Raw genomic sequence first — 17,730 nt, forward strand, 5'->3', positions numbered from 1 at the left:
CCTCCTACATTTCTAGCATGTTTAATCCTATCCCAGCATCTGCTTCTTAGAGAACCTAGACCAACACATCAAGTAGCAATTAAAGCATGAGCATGTGTTACAATTTGGCCAATGAGACTCAAAGGGGAGTGTTGGGAGGGCAGCTTCTAGGAAGCTTTTCTTTATTCTTAGAAAAGGGACCCAGGTTAGGACAGTTTTTGTTGTCACTGCTATTGTTTTGTTTGTCTCTTCACTGCCTCAGGACCAGGGGTGGGTCAGGATTTTGTGGTGTATAATGCTTGTATAATTTGAAGTGTCTTCTTTAAGTAAGAAAATGTACATACAGTTTCTTTCCCAAAACTTCACAAAGGTGTGTGGCCACCTGAGCACACTGCTAGGCCTTGAAGGGGCCTGTGAAAGTGAGAGACCTTGAAGTTCAAGTTTCATTAGTTTCATGGAAATATTCCTCCACTTCTGATGTTGCCATCAGCATGTGCTGACTGGAGCTGGGGCAGCCGTCCTGGGATCACAAGCCAACATAACAGAAGAAATCATTGGTGGTTCCACTGATTTACTGAGCTCCCTGAGTCCCCAACTCTGCAAACACCCTACTTCTAGATTTAGGGTTAAGCTAAATGAATGAATAAATGTCCTACTCTTTAAGTTAAATTCAGTTGGATTTATTCTTATTTGCAGCCAAAAGTATTTTAACTGATTTCAGATTTATTTCTGAAAAGGTTTCTTCCGCCAACCCTATCCCATGTTTTGTACTAGATGATGAAGAGTGATGTGGGATGAGAAAAGACAGGAGAGAAGAGGTGGGAACTGCCTTAGCCATGGGGTCCCCACAGCTGATGTTTCCTTAGAAAAATCCAGAAATCCTTCTAAGCAGACACAAGTGAATGAATAATTGAGTTAGAGAATACACTTGATGGTGGGAAAACGGTGAGTGTCCTGACAAAGAGGAAAATGTTCGAGACTTTGGTTTTGATATGGAGCTGTGAGTCACTGGAGAGGCAACAGGGGAGGTCCTCAATCACATCAAAACTGCTGGGCCATCCCAGCTGTATCACTGTGGAATACAATGAGAACATCTCAGGGGACAAAGAGCTAGCATCAAACCATAGGGTTTCACAGCACACATAAAATTTTTCTACCTGAGCCAATAATATTTTAACCAAAAAAACTGGTATCTTTGTGGCTGTCAGCTAATGGTGGCTTATGGCATGTACCAAGCCCTGGCTTTATGTCCGGCGCTATGCCAGCACTTTACATAGAGCATTTCATTTCATTCTCATAGCAAATTTATGATGGAAACATTCATATTCCCAGGAACAGGTGAGGAAATTGAGGATCAGAAAAGTTGAATAACTCGCTTGAATGCACACAGTCAGGAAATGATGGAACCAGAATCAAATCCCAATAGTGCAGATCTAGCACTAGCTTTTTCTTGCCTCATTTTTCTCTTCTCAAGACCTTCACAATTTCCCACAAACTTTTTATATTAAAGGCTATATCCTATATATTTTCAGCTTCGTGTGCCAGACAGTCACTATTGCAACTACTACTCCACTCTGCTGTTGCTGTGCAAAATCCACCATAGGCACTACGTAAATAAATGAGTGAGGGTAGCTGTGTTCCAATAAAACTCTACCTGCAAAAGCAGGCAGTGGGCCTGATGTGGCCTTTGGGCTATAATTTGCTGACCCCTGCACCAGGTCGTCACTCACTTCTATTCGCCTTTCCCTGCCTTCTAACCACCCCTGCGCTGTGATGCCCATTGCTAGTGACACACAGATGTTAGGTTAGTCAGATGACTCCAGATTATGTGACAGAATAGGTGGCTTACCATGAAGTCACTGAGGCTTCAGCTCATAGGCTCACCTGTAGGGGTTTCTTCCAAGACTCTGGGTGTGTCCCTAGCAATGGGACTGCATATAAATGAAAGAATGAGTAAACAAATATTTCAATTGCCTGATGATGATCTTTCAATAATACTTCCTCTCCCACTTGTTTTTCTTCATTTCTGGTGGCATTGAGACAGTCGTGGGCATTTTAGAGATCCAGGTTAAGAAGAGCCATTTAGTTTGGATCTAGTGGGGTATTTATGCTATTCACCGTCATTGATGTGTCTGGTTCGGCTATTGCTTGCTGCCGCAGGATGGAAACAGCTTCCAGGGCACTCCCACAATACACTGTGACACCCATCCATGGTTGTAACCTGAAGTGCAGGGCCAGAGAAGATGTGGTACCATCAGAGCGTCCCACAGAGTCTGTTACTGGAAGGGAGTGGGTGGAGGGAGAGAAACAAGGTTTAAAATGTAGGGAAACAGAACCCTGTCAGTGGAAGATTCCTCTAAGCATCAGACATGTAAATTCCTAAGTGGAGGATTGGGTTCTCATCCATGCCTAATCAAAACAGAATTTCTCTCTTTTCAGGAAAACACTTGATTATGCAGCATCCATGATTGTGAACGCACTACACATTTTTTATGAGTACTGAACAAAACAGTAAGGGACTTAGTGAATGTTAGCTATTTTATTTCATTTTCCCTTCATTGTTCTATAAGAATGAATGGAAAACAGAAAAAATGGATAACATTGATATTAGTGCTAAGAAATATAGTTCTCAGAAATGTAACACTATTAAGAACCAAGAGGGAAAACAGGGAGCAGACATTCAGTCAATTTTTAGGTTGAATTGGACACTTACTGATATAAGCTGGCCAATCATATTCATTTGTGAAGGAAACGAACTAAATGGAAGAACATGCACCTAGTATAAGAACCACATCATCAAAGATGATGCATAAGTAGGAATTCTACTGTAAATTCTTTGTAACAAAGAAGCCTCTCGTCCTTCTTTCCATATAACATTTGACTTATGCACACATTTTCAGTAGCTTTTTTGTATAAAAGTCAGACACTAACTACGGATGCTTCATGTCCCAGAGCCTCAGTTTCTTGATCTGTAAAATGGGGGATAATACCATGATTACCATGAGACCTCCATTGGGAAGATTTGTGAAAATGCTTAGCGGAGGGTCAGGCCCCAATGAGTGCTCAATACACTGAATTCTCTTTTCCCCACCAGCGCGTTGAACATGGGGTGATGAGTTAAACAGTGTTGAAGGTCTTCTTTGCCAGTTTGCCAACATCCACGCCATTTCCCAGTCTGGCCAATGGCTTCGGGACAATGCTGAGTAGCATCTTACCCTTGCTCAGAAATGATTTCAACAGAAATGATGCAGACCCCTGGTCTGAAATGAAGATGTCTGGTAATCTGTGGTGCCAGAAATGGGCCTGGAGCGATAAGCACACCAGAGGAGTGTGGGAAAGAAGACAAATACGTGCAACCTGTGTGGAAAGAGGAAACAATGGGGAGCCCAATTTTTATTGAACTGGGCCTGCAGTGGGGTCCTCTGAGAGATGTGCTCACATCATGTACATTTTACCCTCACATCAGTCCTACAAGCTGGAGGTCATTATCCCCTTTCACAGATGAGGAAACTGAAGCAAAGTGATTCCAGGGAACTCGCCCGAGGATACACAGCAGGACAGCAGCAGAGGGGGACTAGAGCCCCAATTCCCTAAATCCAGCTCTAGTGGTCTGTGATACTTACTCCTCCCCCATCACGGATTCCATGGCTCTCCCAAGGCTTTGGGATGGCTTCCCTGGTCCTGTTCTGCTCCTACTACCCACCACCCACCAAGCAAGAGGGAGAACATTCTGTAATGTTGCTTGTACTGATAAGCCAAGCATCTAGAAATTTTAAGGTCACAGGGATGTCTCTGAGGATGCCAGACCAAGAATTCCAAGTCCAGAGAGTTCTATTTTTAGTTTATCTGCAAGAAAACACTCTACCCAGATCTTCATTTGTTCATTTGCTCATTCATTCATTCATTCACATGTGAATTGACTAGTGCCGTGCTGGATGCAGGGATGCAATGGTGAACATGACAGACATGGATCCTCTCTTCCTGGACCTTACACTCCAGTGGAGAAGACAGACAAACAAATAAATAATATTAATTACTGCAAAAGGTGATGAGGGTTAGGTAGGAATCCAAACAGGAAATTGAGATGGAGATGAAAAATTTGGGTCTGGAGGTACGGGGAGGCCCCTCTGAAGAGGTGACATTGAATCCTACTTCTAAGGGATGAGGAAGAGGCAGACAAACAACAGGTGAAGAGTAGGGGTGAAGCTTCTCAGGTGAAGCTTCTCAGGTGAAGGAAAAAGCATGTGCCAAGTCCTGAGACAGGGAAGTTGGGCCTGTTGGGGTTACTAAGATGGCCAGTGTGGTAGAGCATGGGGAGAGCTCGAGAGAGAAGTCAGAGCTGAGTTTGAAGAAGTTGTCAGGGTCCAGCTAATGGAGGGTCTTGTAGTCATGGGGAAGAGCTTGGGTTTTTATTTCACATGCCATGGAAAGTCACTGAAGTTGAAAACCATTGCCTTCTAGCTGTATTTTAATGGAATAGTCAATCTGTAGAAATAAGAAAATCTCAATCTGGATGTTCATCTCCAAATGGTAGGCTGACTGCATGAGTGGTCCCTATTCTTCACCCCTCTCTATATCCATGCCCTTTGCATGTCCTTTTCCAATTCTTCTCAATAAAGATTCACCTAGAATCTGGACTAGATGTCACTTAACGCTGGCCAAAGGACTGTAAGCAAATGTGATGCAAGCAGAGAGTTGAAAAAGTACTTGTGCCTTCTATTTCCTCTGCCATCACCAGAAAACATAGCTGGCCTATCTGGAAGGAGAAAGATATGTACCAGAGCTGAGACCCAGTCATGTCATTGAAGGCCATCCTAGATTAGCCAACAATAAGCCAAGTCCTATACCTGTGAGTAATTGGGGGTAAATCAGCTGAGCTGATCACAGGCACAGGAGTGAGCCCAGCCAAAATAAGCCCAGTTGGGAACACACGAACCATACAGACTTCGGAGCTAATAAATGTTTATTGTTATATGTCACTGAGGTTTTGTGGTTGTTTGTTACATCGCATTACAGTGGCAGTAGGTAACTGATGCATCAAACTCAAACTGCCTAAATCTAAATTCCTGAAATCTCAAAATTGATTGTTCAGATGTAATGTTTGAATGCCTTAGATCCTTCCAGCATGAACTCTGAACTTCCCATAAGGAACTTTGGATTCCCAGCTCAGCTCTGCTATTTATTGCCTGTCAAAGGTTGCACAAGATATTTCACTTCCCTGAGTTTCAGTTTCCATATCTGCAGGATGGGTTTAGTGATCCTACCCATCCTATGATACTGAGACCATTAGAAGAAACAAGTGAGAAAACGCTTTCCAGATATTAAAAACTCTCTCTGCAACCCTTAGTCATAACCATTGTCTTTATGGATGGAGAGGAGAGAATAAAATGAAACAGAAAAGAGAAAGCATGGCATGGAGAGAGGGATAAGAGCTTTCACATAGCCTTGAGTTGAGAGTGTGCTGTGGTTAGTATCAAATCTGTTGTAGGGAAGAACCAGAGGGCATAACATGTTTTGGTTGTAAGTCACTTTTCAGGTGATGAGTTAAAAAGGATAATCAGAAGCTCAGAAACCAGAAGTCCAGGGGGGCCCTCCTGGGCTGGCACTGCCCAGGGATGTTCCAGTGGGCAGATATACATGGTCAAGGTGTCCTACCTATTAACATGGTCCCGAGGCCATGAGGGCTAGTAAGAGTAAAGACCCTCTCCCTGGTCAGGCAACAATTGAGGGTGGCTCTCCGTCCTGTGCCCTGATCCCACGTACTCTTTCCTAGGAGGCCCTGCTTCATTGATTCCTCTCTCTCTCTCTCTCTCTCTTGCCCCTTAAAGCCCTACCTGGCCCTGAATCCTCTTTAGAATAAAAAAAAGCTCAAGCCCCTCAATTCTGAAGTCATCTCTCCTCCTGCCACGCTCTCTCCACTCCTCCGCTTGCTGCCGCCCTTCTTCACTTCCTACTCCCCAACTCTCTCCATACACGCTTACTTCTCAGAAGCATTCCGTTCAAGTTGTTTCTTGGTCTCTAGCAACCAACTGCTGATAAAATATCAGAGACATTACATCCTTAATATCACCCACTTCCATTGTTGTTCTGAGGGCTATGACTTTGGTTTTGATACCTATTACTTTTGATTTAGAAAATTATGGTAATCTCTGGTCTCTCTCTTTGCATTCCATGTCATTTCTGGACTCTACGCTCTGAATCATAGCTCTGAGCCTGGCTCTCCCTTGCTCCAAATCTCTCAATGGCTCCTCATTGTCCATAGAAATAGTTTAAACTCTCTCAAGTGCTTCAACAGGCCATTATGCTTTGGTCTCATCCAGCTTTCCAATTTTATTTCCTACCACTCTCATTCATGAATCCTGTGCTCACATCAAACTTAATTATTGGTCATTCCTTGTATATACTGAATACTTTAATGCCTCCACACCTTTGCTCAGGCTCGTCCTCCTTCCTAGACCATCCCTGCAATTTCTATACACCTGAATTATACCAAATCCTCACAGTCCAGCATAAATACTTCCTCCTCCATGAAGCTTTATTTTATCTTCTGAGAATCAATAAATATTTCCCTGGAAATTGATATTTTGGACCATTTTTGTATAGTTTTGTACATATTATATCTCCCTCATTGGACTGAAGACTTCTTGAGAGCACAGGTCATCTATGTACCACCATAAATACTCGGCATGGTGCACTGAACACAGCAAGTACCCAATTAGCATTTTTGAACAAATAAATGAGTATATTTCAAAGTATCATTGGCATAAAGATGGTAGCCATAAATCATAATCACTAATTATACCATATACTAAAGTCACTTTTACCATACTAAGTAACAGAGGGGTTGCAAACTCAAAAGACTATCAGGGTCAGGAGAATAGCATAGACAGTAAAACAGGCTTGGGTAAGTCTAGAGGCGAGCATTATAGTATCTGCTGCATCTGACGGGGACAGCTACTATTCAGCAGCGGGCAATCATTGGTGGTTAGAAACATGGGCCCAGCATTATAGGTCATTTGATTACCACAGAGACAGTAGAAATACAAATATTTACATGAAATCTTCCAGTTTTTAAAAGTTTGCAACTAGCTCAGTTTTTTAACAGCTGGGCTGCCAATTTGCAAGTTCTGTGTTGGAGAACACTGTATTCTGTTTAAGTGAAAACACTCATTAATTGACTTACCAGATATAATATACCCTGTCAAAGACGGCTGGCTCTCTGAGAATCAGAGCCTCCTGCAATGCATTTAAGGCCGGCTCCATGGTTGATTCAGAAGGCACTTTGTGGCTTTGCCATGTCTAGGCATCTCATTTCCAACATCAGTCATCATCAGGAAAAACAGAGAAGAGCTTTCTGGGAGCTGAAACCCTCTGCTTGTCTGTATTCTAGAGACAACTACATTGCTTTTTTTATGACTGCATCTATTTGCACGCCTGTGCTCATTTCCTCTCAGCCTCCTGCACTGAGCGATTGCTCTGCTGGCCTCTGGGCAAGAATCAGAGAACTCCAAGGCCAGGTTTCCCAGCCCTTTAGACTTTGTACAACCTTAGTGGCTTGGCAGAGCCCAGACCCAGGGAGCTGAGGGCCAGACAAGGAACCACCACACTCCTCCAAAGCCCCATATCATGTTTCTACCATTCTTATGGGCATTATTAATACTTGATGGTAACAAGGATTATGTATTGAGCCTCCAAGCTAGGCATTTGATGAGCTTGCTGAACTGTCACAACAATCCTGCAAAGTAGATAGTTGCACAGATTATCGGGAGAGTTAATGGCTATAACAAGACAACAGCAAAAAACCCTGTGGTTGAGCACAAGGAAAGTTTATTTCTTGCTCACCTCACAATCCAATATGGTTTGGATTAGTGGGGGTCGGAGAGCTCTACTCCATTAAGTTATTTGGGGACCAATGATCCTTCTTCCACCTTGTGGCTGGGCCCTCCTCTGGGATCTCAGGATTCTTTCTATTCAGTGGAGGATGGGGGAAAGAGAACAAGAGTTGCACATGGGAGATGTTTATCAACTGGTCCTAGAAGATCACTTCTCCTCCTGTCCAATGGACCAGAACTCAGTCATGCAGCCATACCAAACTGCAAATATATTCAGGCTATGTGCTCAGGAAGAAGAGGGGAGCCAGAGACTGGTGAGCTCTAGCAGCCTCCTCCACAGCAGTTATTCCCATTTCCCTGCCAAGGAAAATAAGAGTCTGAGAAGTTACATCACTTGCCTAAGGTTTATATGGCAGAGCTGGGCCTCAACCTGGGCTGGCCTGGCCCTAATGTCCTGTTTTTCATTGCCCTACTTGGTCCTTTTTGCATGTCCCATTCCATCTTATACTGCCAGTATTAATCAATGTGACATACCCACTCCCCTAAGAGCACTTGCATCTGGAGATGCTCCCCCTTTCTCTCTCAATAAATATTTTTTAAAAACCATGTGTTTTTTATTTACCATTTGTATTGGTCAGCTAATGCTGTATAATAAACAATACCCAAACTTAATAAATTTTACAAGTTATTTATTATAACTTACATATTCACAGATCAGTTGGGGTTTGACTTATTGAAGCTGGTCTTCACTGAAATTAACTCCGAGATGACAGTGTTTCTTTTTTTTAAAGATTTTATTTATTTATTCACGAGAGACACACAGAGAGAGGCAGAGACACAGGTAGAGGGAGAAGATGAGAGACTCGATTCCAGGATCCCAGGATCACAACCTGAACCAATGGCAGACATTCAACCACTGAGCCACCCAGGAGTCCTGTTGACAGTGTGTCTTATTCTTTAGAACCACTGGTATGTTTTTCTCATGGCAATGACAGAAGTGTGAGAGGGAGTGAAAGCAAATTATTTAAGGCCTAGTCTTAGAACTGGCCACTTTTGTACACACTTTGTTGATTAAAGTGAGCCACATGGCCAACCCTGACCTCAGTAGAGTGGAAAAATATACTTTGCTTCTAGCAGGGCAACTGCAAAGTCACACAGCATAGGGTGCAAATACAGAGTTGGGTGAATAATGCAGTGTTTCACATGGCTGTACCTGTAGTACCTGGCGCACTGCATTGTATATCGGAGGTGTGAAATAAATGTTGTTTGAATAAATCTAGAGGGTATTCCTAGAAATTAATCTCTCTGGGTGAATAAAAACCCCACCAGTTGATAAGGATTGACTAATATGGAAGGATCATATATAAAAGACTGATTTGTATTTGTTCTTTCTAAATCTTTCCCTTCCTGCAGTTCAAGCAGGGAGCTGGGTGGACTTTGTGTGCCTACTTACAGGGTGGAAGAGTTGAAGCAAACTGGAGCTAGTTTTTTCCATCTTCTGTTCATATCTCAGCCATTTGAAGAGAAAAATGACAGTCTCCCCAAAAAAGAAGAGAGGAAAGATAGACTTTTGAGAGGGGAAGACTTAACTAGCCAGGAAGAGGACCACTGAGCATGGAATGCAGCAGACACCCACACACTGCTCTGTGGCTGATTCTGAGAAGACGTAGGAGCTTCAGGGAGGGCAACTGTTCAAAGTTCCTAAGATAGACAGATCCTGGGCCCATCCACCAAGATCTCCACACCCTGTGACACCAGACACAAGTAGTTCTGAATACTAGAGTCCCCACAGACTAGGACAGTGAGAACACCTGATCAGTTGAGCCTCCCAAATCCTGTTAAGGAGTCCTCGGTATGGTTGGTGACTAAATTTCCCACATTGGGTAAGGGTCTAGTATCATAATTAAGATGATTTAAAGAAAATCATCTTAATGATTTTAAGGAACGCTACACATGTGAGTTAGGTAAGTTATTCACACTTGTTAAACTATGAAAATTGTAGCTGGGAATTGGCAAACCAAGGCTCTTTGAAAGCTTAATGTAATAATAGTATTTCAACATTTTGAGGACATTTGTTACCATTTTCACTTGAAACCTTGCAGATCCATACAAAGCCCTGCAGGAAGTACTAGGGGAGAGATGCTAATAATAAAATCAAGAACCTTTCTCCCTCCCTTGCAGGGTTTGGGGGCTCTTTTGTAAAACCCACACAATCCCAGACTGTGAAGTTAAATTGGCAACAATGTTTAAATTATGCAGGCTTCCAGCTGTGCTGTGATGTTTGCACACTTTCTAGGAAGTGACTAATTATAATTATTGCTTTAATACAAAAGATACCATCATTAAAAGAAAAAGAGAAAATAAATCTTACGTGTTTAGATCTTATTCTCCTAGCATCGGCTATTTTCATTCACTTATGCTGGGATTGCTAGCTAAAGGACAGAAGGGACATGCTGATCTTCACACTACATGTGAGGAAATGGATTTAAATGTTTGTGGGTCAAGTGAGGACACCAGACACAAAACAATTCCGAAGACTAAGAATCTGATGTCAGCCGGTCACTTCACCAGGAGGAAAGGAGGGAGGAACAGAAACAAGGAGCAAGCCATCAGCAGAGCTGGGTTCTCACCCCGGCTCTCCCCCTCATCATTTGTGGAAATTCATTTAGCTTCTCTGTGTCTCAATTTTCTGACCTGCAAAGTGGAACCAACAAAGCCTGCCCTAGTTGTTTGTTAAGGGTTGTGTGTGTGCGCGCGCATGTGTGCATGTGTGTGTATGAGAGAGAGAGAGAAGAGAGAATATTTTTTCCCTAAGACACAACCACTATTTTTTGAGGGCTCACAGGGTGCCAGGCCTTAGGCTGGAATCTGTGGGTTTGAGTATAAAGAGGAAACACACAGCACTTCCCTTCCTTTGCCCCTTCAGCCTTCCTACTTATCTTTATTGTGGTGGTTTTCCCTCTCACTACTAGGGACAGGATCCAGGCCTAGTCCCATCCCCAGCACCAAGGTAAACACTCAATAAATATTATTTGGAAGAAGGAAGAAAGACACATTGTCTCATACTGATAGAGAATGATTTCAGGGGATCCCTGGGTGGCGCAGCGGTTTAGCGCGCCTGCCTTTGGCCCAGGGCGCGATCCTGGAGACCCAGGATCGAATCCCACGTCGGGCTCCCGGTGCATGGAGCCTGCTTCTCCCTCTGCCTATGTCTCTTCCTCTCTCTCTCTCTCTATGTGACTATCATAAAATAAAATAAAAAAAATTAAAAAAAAAAAAAGAGAATGATTTCAGTGTGTTGCTCTTGCCTCATCTCAACCATCAACTCTTTGAAAACAAGGGGCGTGTCTGACATTTCTGACTTACTACAGTGCCCCGTGATTCTGCACATGCAATTGTTCATACATTTCCATGAATACTAATTGAGTCCTATCCTGAAGAAGACCCTGTAGTAGGTGCTGAGGGCACAGCACTGAACAACACAGTCGCCCATCCAGGCTCGAGGGACTTAAATCAGAAAGGTGGAGACACCAATTGTCAGTGAATCACCTAACCAAGAAAAATCCACCTGTAAATTGTGAACAGTAAATAATGCAGCAAACAAGCACTAGTCACTGCTTATTGAAGACCACACTCCTTCTTTCTTTTGCTAACACAACTCTGAATTTGTTTAGGAGCCATATCCCCAGTTCTAAGTGACTCAAGAAAATGTAGAGGGGTTGAACTAAACTGTCTGGATACTTCCATTTCCCTGCCACTCATGGGTCTGGAGTGGACATGGGACCTAGTCTTGGCCCAATAGGCTGCGAGGAAGAGTCTTCTGGTGGCTTCTGGAAAATATTCTCCTCCCTGATAAAGGAACAGCCCTTTTGCACTTTTTTCTATCCTTCCTGCTTGGGTGCAGTAGTGTGACAATATTTGCAGCTATGGCAGCCACCTTGTCATGCTAAGGGACATACTGTTGACACACGGATGATGACTGAGCAGCCATACTTGGGTTCCTGATGGCATCTGTTGGTGTCTCTAACGAAGCCCCGTGAGTAGCTTCCTTTTTCCCATTCTGAGTTCTGAACAGATTGAGAAATCAGATAATGGAGAAAGATGAAAGGAAAAATATCTTGGCTGCTAATAAGTGCTTGGGTATGAGATGTAACTTAATGGGACACCCAGTTGGGTTTGAGCCCCCAAGTTAGGCAGACTTGGCACTAGAATCACAGATCACAGCCCTAGAAGTAGAGACTGAGTCCTGCAGGCGGCACACTCAGCCCCAAGGGGTGCTTGGCCAAATTTACCAAACCCTTAAGCCACTCTTCCTCCCCAAGGATGAAGAGAGCAAAGGCGAAGAAAGAGATCAGGAGTTACAATGATTGAGCTTCTTCCACACAGAAGGAAACTTCAGGCAGGGTTACCAAACTCTGCTCCCTCATCCCAACCACAGAGTTGAGCCATGGCACCAACTCTAGAATTGCCTTCAATTCTCCTATTAAATGAGACTTATACTCAATTGGAGAAGGACAAACATTATATGATCTCATTCAATAGGGGAATATAAAAAATAGTGAAAGGGAATAAAGGGGAAAGTAGAAAAAATGAGTGGGAAATATCAGAAAGGGAGACAGAACATGAGAGACTCGTAACTCTGGGAAACGAACTAAGGGGAGTGGAAGGGGAGGTGGGCGGGGGGTGGGGGTGACTGGGTGACGGGCACTGAGGGGGGCGCTTGATGGGATGCGCACTGGGTGTTATTCTATATGTTGGCAAATTGAACACCAATAAAAAATAAATTTATATAAAAATAAATAAATAAATAAGACTTATAAACCCTGATTCTTTTAGTTACTTTCAAGCAGGTGTTCTGTTCATTATAGCCAAAGTATCTTAAGGGTCTAAGCACCATAAAGGAAATGCAGAGGACAGTGAAAGGGCTGATACAAAGGGGAATTTCATTTTCATTTGCACAAGGGTGTAGGTAGTCATGGAAATCATCTCCAGACTTATGCTGTCCAAGCTGCTCTTGAAGGATGGGGCGGGGAAGGCTTCACGGACAAAGAAAACAGAAGAGAGAAGACCTCAAGGCATCAAAAGAAGGTCCATATAGCCAAAGTCGACTCAGTGAGAGTGAAATTTATGAGATATGACACCAGAGTAGGAAGCAGGTCCTGAATGATAGCTTTATAGACAGGATGTGGCAGGCTGGGCTTCGAGGAAGCCGGAACCCAGAAGTTTAGCATGCAATAATTTTTTTTAAAGATTTTATTTATTTATTCATGAGAGACACAGACAGAGGCAGAGACATAGGCAGAGGGAGAGGCAGGCTCCCTGTGGGGAGCCTGACACAGGACTCAATCCCAGGACCCCAGGATCACGACCTGAGCCAAAGGCAGATGTTCAACCACTGAGCCACCCAGGCACCCCAGCATGCAAGCCCGTGTATTAAGGAGTACCTTGGGACCTCTCAAGTGTGTGTGAGAGAGAGAAAAAAACAGGCAGGTTGGGCAGAGATAAGTTGAGCTATGATTCAGGTCCAACAACAGCCGCAGTTGAACCATGGGAGAGTTCTGGATACAGATTAGCCTTCATCACTGTACCAAGATAGGTCAAGACAACCAGAACTTTGTACCCCCACATGGATCTGTCATCACATGTGGGTTACCTGGGAAAGGTGGCATGAAGCTGGGATTCTGCCTGAGGGGGCTAACAGCTGAGAGGGAAAGTTGCCCACATAAAGAACCACTGTTGGAGCCTCAGATATTTGAATAATTTGCCGAAAAGCTAAAGCACACCCTATGTGGCCTTGGCCTAATTTTTCAAGATCTTTGGGTTTCTGCTGCAAGATAGGGTGGGAGTTGGGCTTAAGGAACACTTAATGACTTCTTAGAGAGAGGATTAATGATTCCAGCAAAACTTGCACACCTTGAAAATCTGTACAGGTACAAACCCCTCCACTGCCCTTTAGCCTGCTCACAAGCCGATGATTTACTGGTCTTGATGAGTTTTGTGAATAAAAGCAAAATCATAGCTACCAGGTCTTTCTGCTTTCTCACTAAACAGATTCACTAAACAGATTCATTGTTTTCCCTTCTGGCATTTTCCTTAGGCTTCTTATCAAGGCTGACTCAGCCATTGCCTTCCTTCAGAATTCCCCACCTAGCTTTGGACTCTTTGAATCAGGCTCCAGCACATATTCTCGGTGCCTTTATTAATATGCATTATGTCAACTTCTCCTGCAAAGAATTAACCACCCAATTTCTGAACCATTGCCTCCATGATTGGAAGGGATGCCTTACAGCAAAAACACTTAGACATTGGAGACTGAGTTCTGTAGTTGGCATCTGATGGGATTTTGGGTCTCCACAGCTCTCCCTTATTCAACTGGTAACTGTTCCTCCCATCTTTTGGGGACCCACCCCTTGGTGTATGTTATCAGTCACATTCCATACTCTGGCCTCTGGGGTTGCCAAGGTCACATAAGATGCACCAATAAGAGGATTAATTTCTTCTGGACATGGCGATTGGTTCAATAATGAGCATGTGGCCTCAGGTGAACTAATCACTGCTCAGCTTCTTCTATTCTAGTCACAGTTTTGGATGAACCTGGAGCTGCTGGTGGCTGGCCACCCAGCCAGAGGAAGAATAAAGCCCCCACAAGAAGGGATAGCAGAAAAAGGAGTAGAGAGACAGGACAGCATTTGAGATCCCTTGTGACAGATGTCCTGGAGGCCAACCCATTCCTCTCCTTGATTATGCAGGGCCCCAAATTCCATGTCTCTCCCCAACCCCATGCTTTAAATTTTTTTCTTAAATGAGTTTTAATTGAGTTTCTGTTACTTGCAGGGAAAGATTTCTGACCAATACAGACCCCAAGCCATGACCCCATATGTGTAGCCATATCAAATATGAGCACCAAAAGATTCATGTGATTCATTTATTCATGTGATCATTCAACAAATGTCTATCAAGTGCCTAGTAGTTCAAGAAGATATAAAAATAGAAAATTAATACAAAGAAGATGAGCAAAATCTCATAGACAATTCTATATCATCTAAGTCAGTGCCAGGCATTTTCTCTGCTATGTCTGTGCCACAGGAGACAGTAAATTTTTCAGTGACAAATCCCAGCAGACAGTGAATGGCCATTTGGCAGGGGAAGATGCTATAGATATTTTCAAGCATTAATGGAGAGTAAGAGTCAATGAGTTTTAGGATTCTTTCAATTATGACATTCTAGGGTGGAGGTTTCCATGTCTTGACCAACCAATTATGAATTCTGTCCGTTCCAGCTCATGGAACAAGGGCATTCTGCATTGCAGCACGCAGTAGGTGCTCAGTAAATGTGGGCAAGCGTTAGGTGGGAATCTCCTCTCCCCCCTGCTTCAAGCTTACAAGTGGAGGGACTGTCACTAGAGTTAACATTTTGCCCTCCTTCCCCAGAGGAGGATTGCCCTCCTTACCTGATTGGTAAATTTAAGCTGAGGTAAGCATCCTCAGTTTCATCTTTCTCTCTCTCTCTTTGGGGTCCAGGTGCTCACAAAACATTCTCATCAGCTCTAAGCAGATCTATCCCTGCAGGAGAGGCCTACGTTTTGGGAATTAAGTTTAGTACTCGGAGTGTTCGCAAGCAATTTGACCAGATCTAAGCCATGCTTATTGTTTTATCAGCAGTAAAGCTGACATTTTTATCTCCATCTGCCTGACTCCTTGGGGTTTTTCTCAATTAATTAGGAACTTGGGCAGGGAACAGGGGTGTCATCTATTAGCTGCCTAAGTCCCAACAGTAGAATTATCTTACTATCAGACAAGGCCCTCCCAATTCAGTTTACCCACCTTGTCAGCCTCTTCCCACTACCTCCTGTCCTCCTTTCTATCCTCCAAGAACATCAGGGTGCTGGTCATTTCTTTCATACTTCTTGCTATTTTGTGCTTTTATGTCTTTAATTATGTTATCCCTTCTGCTGGCATAATGGGGTGCTCAGTGGGGTGAGATAGTGGGGTGGATGATATAGTGGGGTGCTCAGCCCCACCCCACTATCTCATCAGCTGATGCTTATCCATTATGTGTCCATAATGCCTCATCTCAAGGAACACTTCATCCAGGAAGTCTTCCCTGGCTGTCACCTTCCCACCAACCTGGGCTCAGTTTGAATACATTTGCCATATTGTTCTAAAATGTCAATCTCTCACCACTAGATTGTGAGCTTATTAAGGTGATTGTGACCTTATTATTCATCTCTGAATCCTTCAGAATTCAGAACCTTTCACAGAGGACATGCATGGTAAATGTGTGTTAAATTGATGCATAAATTAGCCAATAGTGGGCAATACCCATTGCTGAGGCCACGCAGAACTGGAAAGGGTATTTCCACCAACCAGAGGTCAGGAGCAGAATCAAAGTTATAGACAAGATGACAAGGTCAAGAATTTAGTCCTTAGGACAAGACAAGGCAAAAAATGACAAAGTGAACAGAGGTAAAAACAGACAGATGGAAGAAGAGGCTGAAAATGAACACAGTATAAGGAATAGGCCAGGGCAAGTAATACAGAACAAAGGCTGTGAAGGGCAGGGGAGCCTGGTACTCACCTGTTACATAGTGCCAAGTGTGTGGTCAAGGGAAGGGACAGAAATCCCTAATATCACAAGCAAAGATATGATGACAGTGGAGTGCAGGGGAAAAAAATCACAAGAGCAGAAGAATGTGGAGCCTGGTCCCAGCTCTGCCACTAACCACTCACATGAGCTCGGACAAATCACCTCCTATTCCTCCAACAGAGTTTTCTCATCAATGGGCCTGAATAGCATGTCCTAGATCACTTCTCACTTACTTCCAAGTCAAATGACTGCAGAGGATTCTTCTGTTACATAAATAATATTTAGTCACCATGTTAGTCTTTATATTCAATCAACCAAAAGTACTACCTCTGTTTTGATCTCAGTTCTGAAGTCAAGGGGATTATACTCCATTATTTTTGTGATCCCTTCCAGCTATAAAATATTTAGTGTGCTATAATTTTATCCATTCCTTGAGCACATAGTTTTTGTTCCTCTCTGAACTTGGCACTGCGGCACTCTCTGTTCTGAGTGAATTTATAATCTAGTTGAAACAACAAGAGTAACATCTTCAAAGTGATTGAGAGGTAAATGCAAGTCATTGTATAATTTGGTACTAAATTATGTGTTCAAGACAATAAGAAATTGATAGAAATGAAGAGGATCAAGAGGGGTTGAAGGTAAGGTCAAGGAAGGTTTCCTGGAGGGAGAGGGCCTGCAAGGGTGAATAAGGCATAGTAAGAAAAAGGGGAGATAGAGACGGCAGATGGATGAATGGATGGATGATGGATGGATGGATGGATGGATGGATGGATGAAGTAAGACGTTCTTAAGAGGTATAGCCTAAGCAAAAGCAAAAACTTAAAGATGATCATGAATTTGTGTGGGACTCACTATGGAAACCTGCCCTGGTAGAGTAAGAATAAGGAAAAGGATGGAGGTTAATATTGGCTGTGTTCCTACTGTGTGCTGGGTGATTGTAACTGAGATGTTTGATGTCTGCACTCCTACAGGCCCTCAATCTAGGAATCACCCCTGTAGAGAGCTGAGGAGGCGTGCCTACCAAGGGTCAGGTTTGTACCATTGACCAGTTTCACACCTTGGTCACAGATAACTGGATCAGGGATGGACATTGGACCTAAACTCAGTCAATCCAGTTCTTCTTCCAGAAACACAGTATTGGACACAGGAAAACAGAACAGGACTTTTCAGTGACAAGGCCAGGGTATGGAAAGTTAGAGAGAAAGGGAAAATACTGAGAGATGGAAGGGAGCTGAGGAAAGCTAAGGAGACCAGGCTGCAGAGAGCAAGGACGGGGAGAATATGCACAGAGGAAATGTTGGGGCACCCTTGACAGATTTGCTGGCTCCTGGAG

General features: G+C 43.4%; 1 long non-coding RNA gene across 3 annotated transcripts; it reads right to left on the minus strand.

The window, feature by feature from the left end:
* Positions 1–136: 136 nt before the first annotated feature.
* On the minus strand, positions 137–15,903 carry LOC144323017 (uncharacterized). 3 transcript variants are annotated; one of them, XR_013388575.1, is made up of 4 exons: positions 15,635–15,836; positions 7,822–7,946; positions 2,098–2,258; positions 137–499 (listed from the first exon to the last, which is right to left on the minus strand). It is a non-coding gene; the product is annotated as an uncharacterized LOC144323017 (long non-coding RNA). The 3 variants fall into 3 exon arrangements; XR_013388573.1 differs by lacking the exon at positions 137–499 and adding an exon at positions 543–1,051 and having other exon boundaries at positions 1,829–2,258; positions 15,635–15,903; XR_013388574.1 differs by lacking the exon at positions 137–499 and adding an exon at positions 551–1,051 and having other exon boundaries at positions 15,635–15,834.
* Between the last annotated feature and the right edge of the window lie 1,827 nt (positions 15,904–17,730).

Source organism: Canis aureus, chromosome 11 (assembly GCF_053574225.1).
Source record: "Canis aureus isolate CA01 chromosome 11, VMU_Caureus_v.1.0, whole genome shotgun sequence".
NCBI classification, from domain to species: Eukaryota; Metazoa; Chordata; class Mammalia; order Carnivora; family Canidae; genus Canis; species Canis aureus.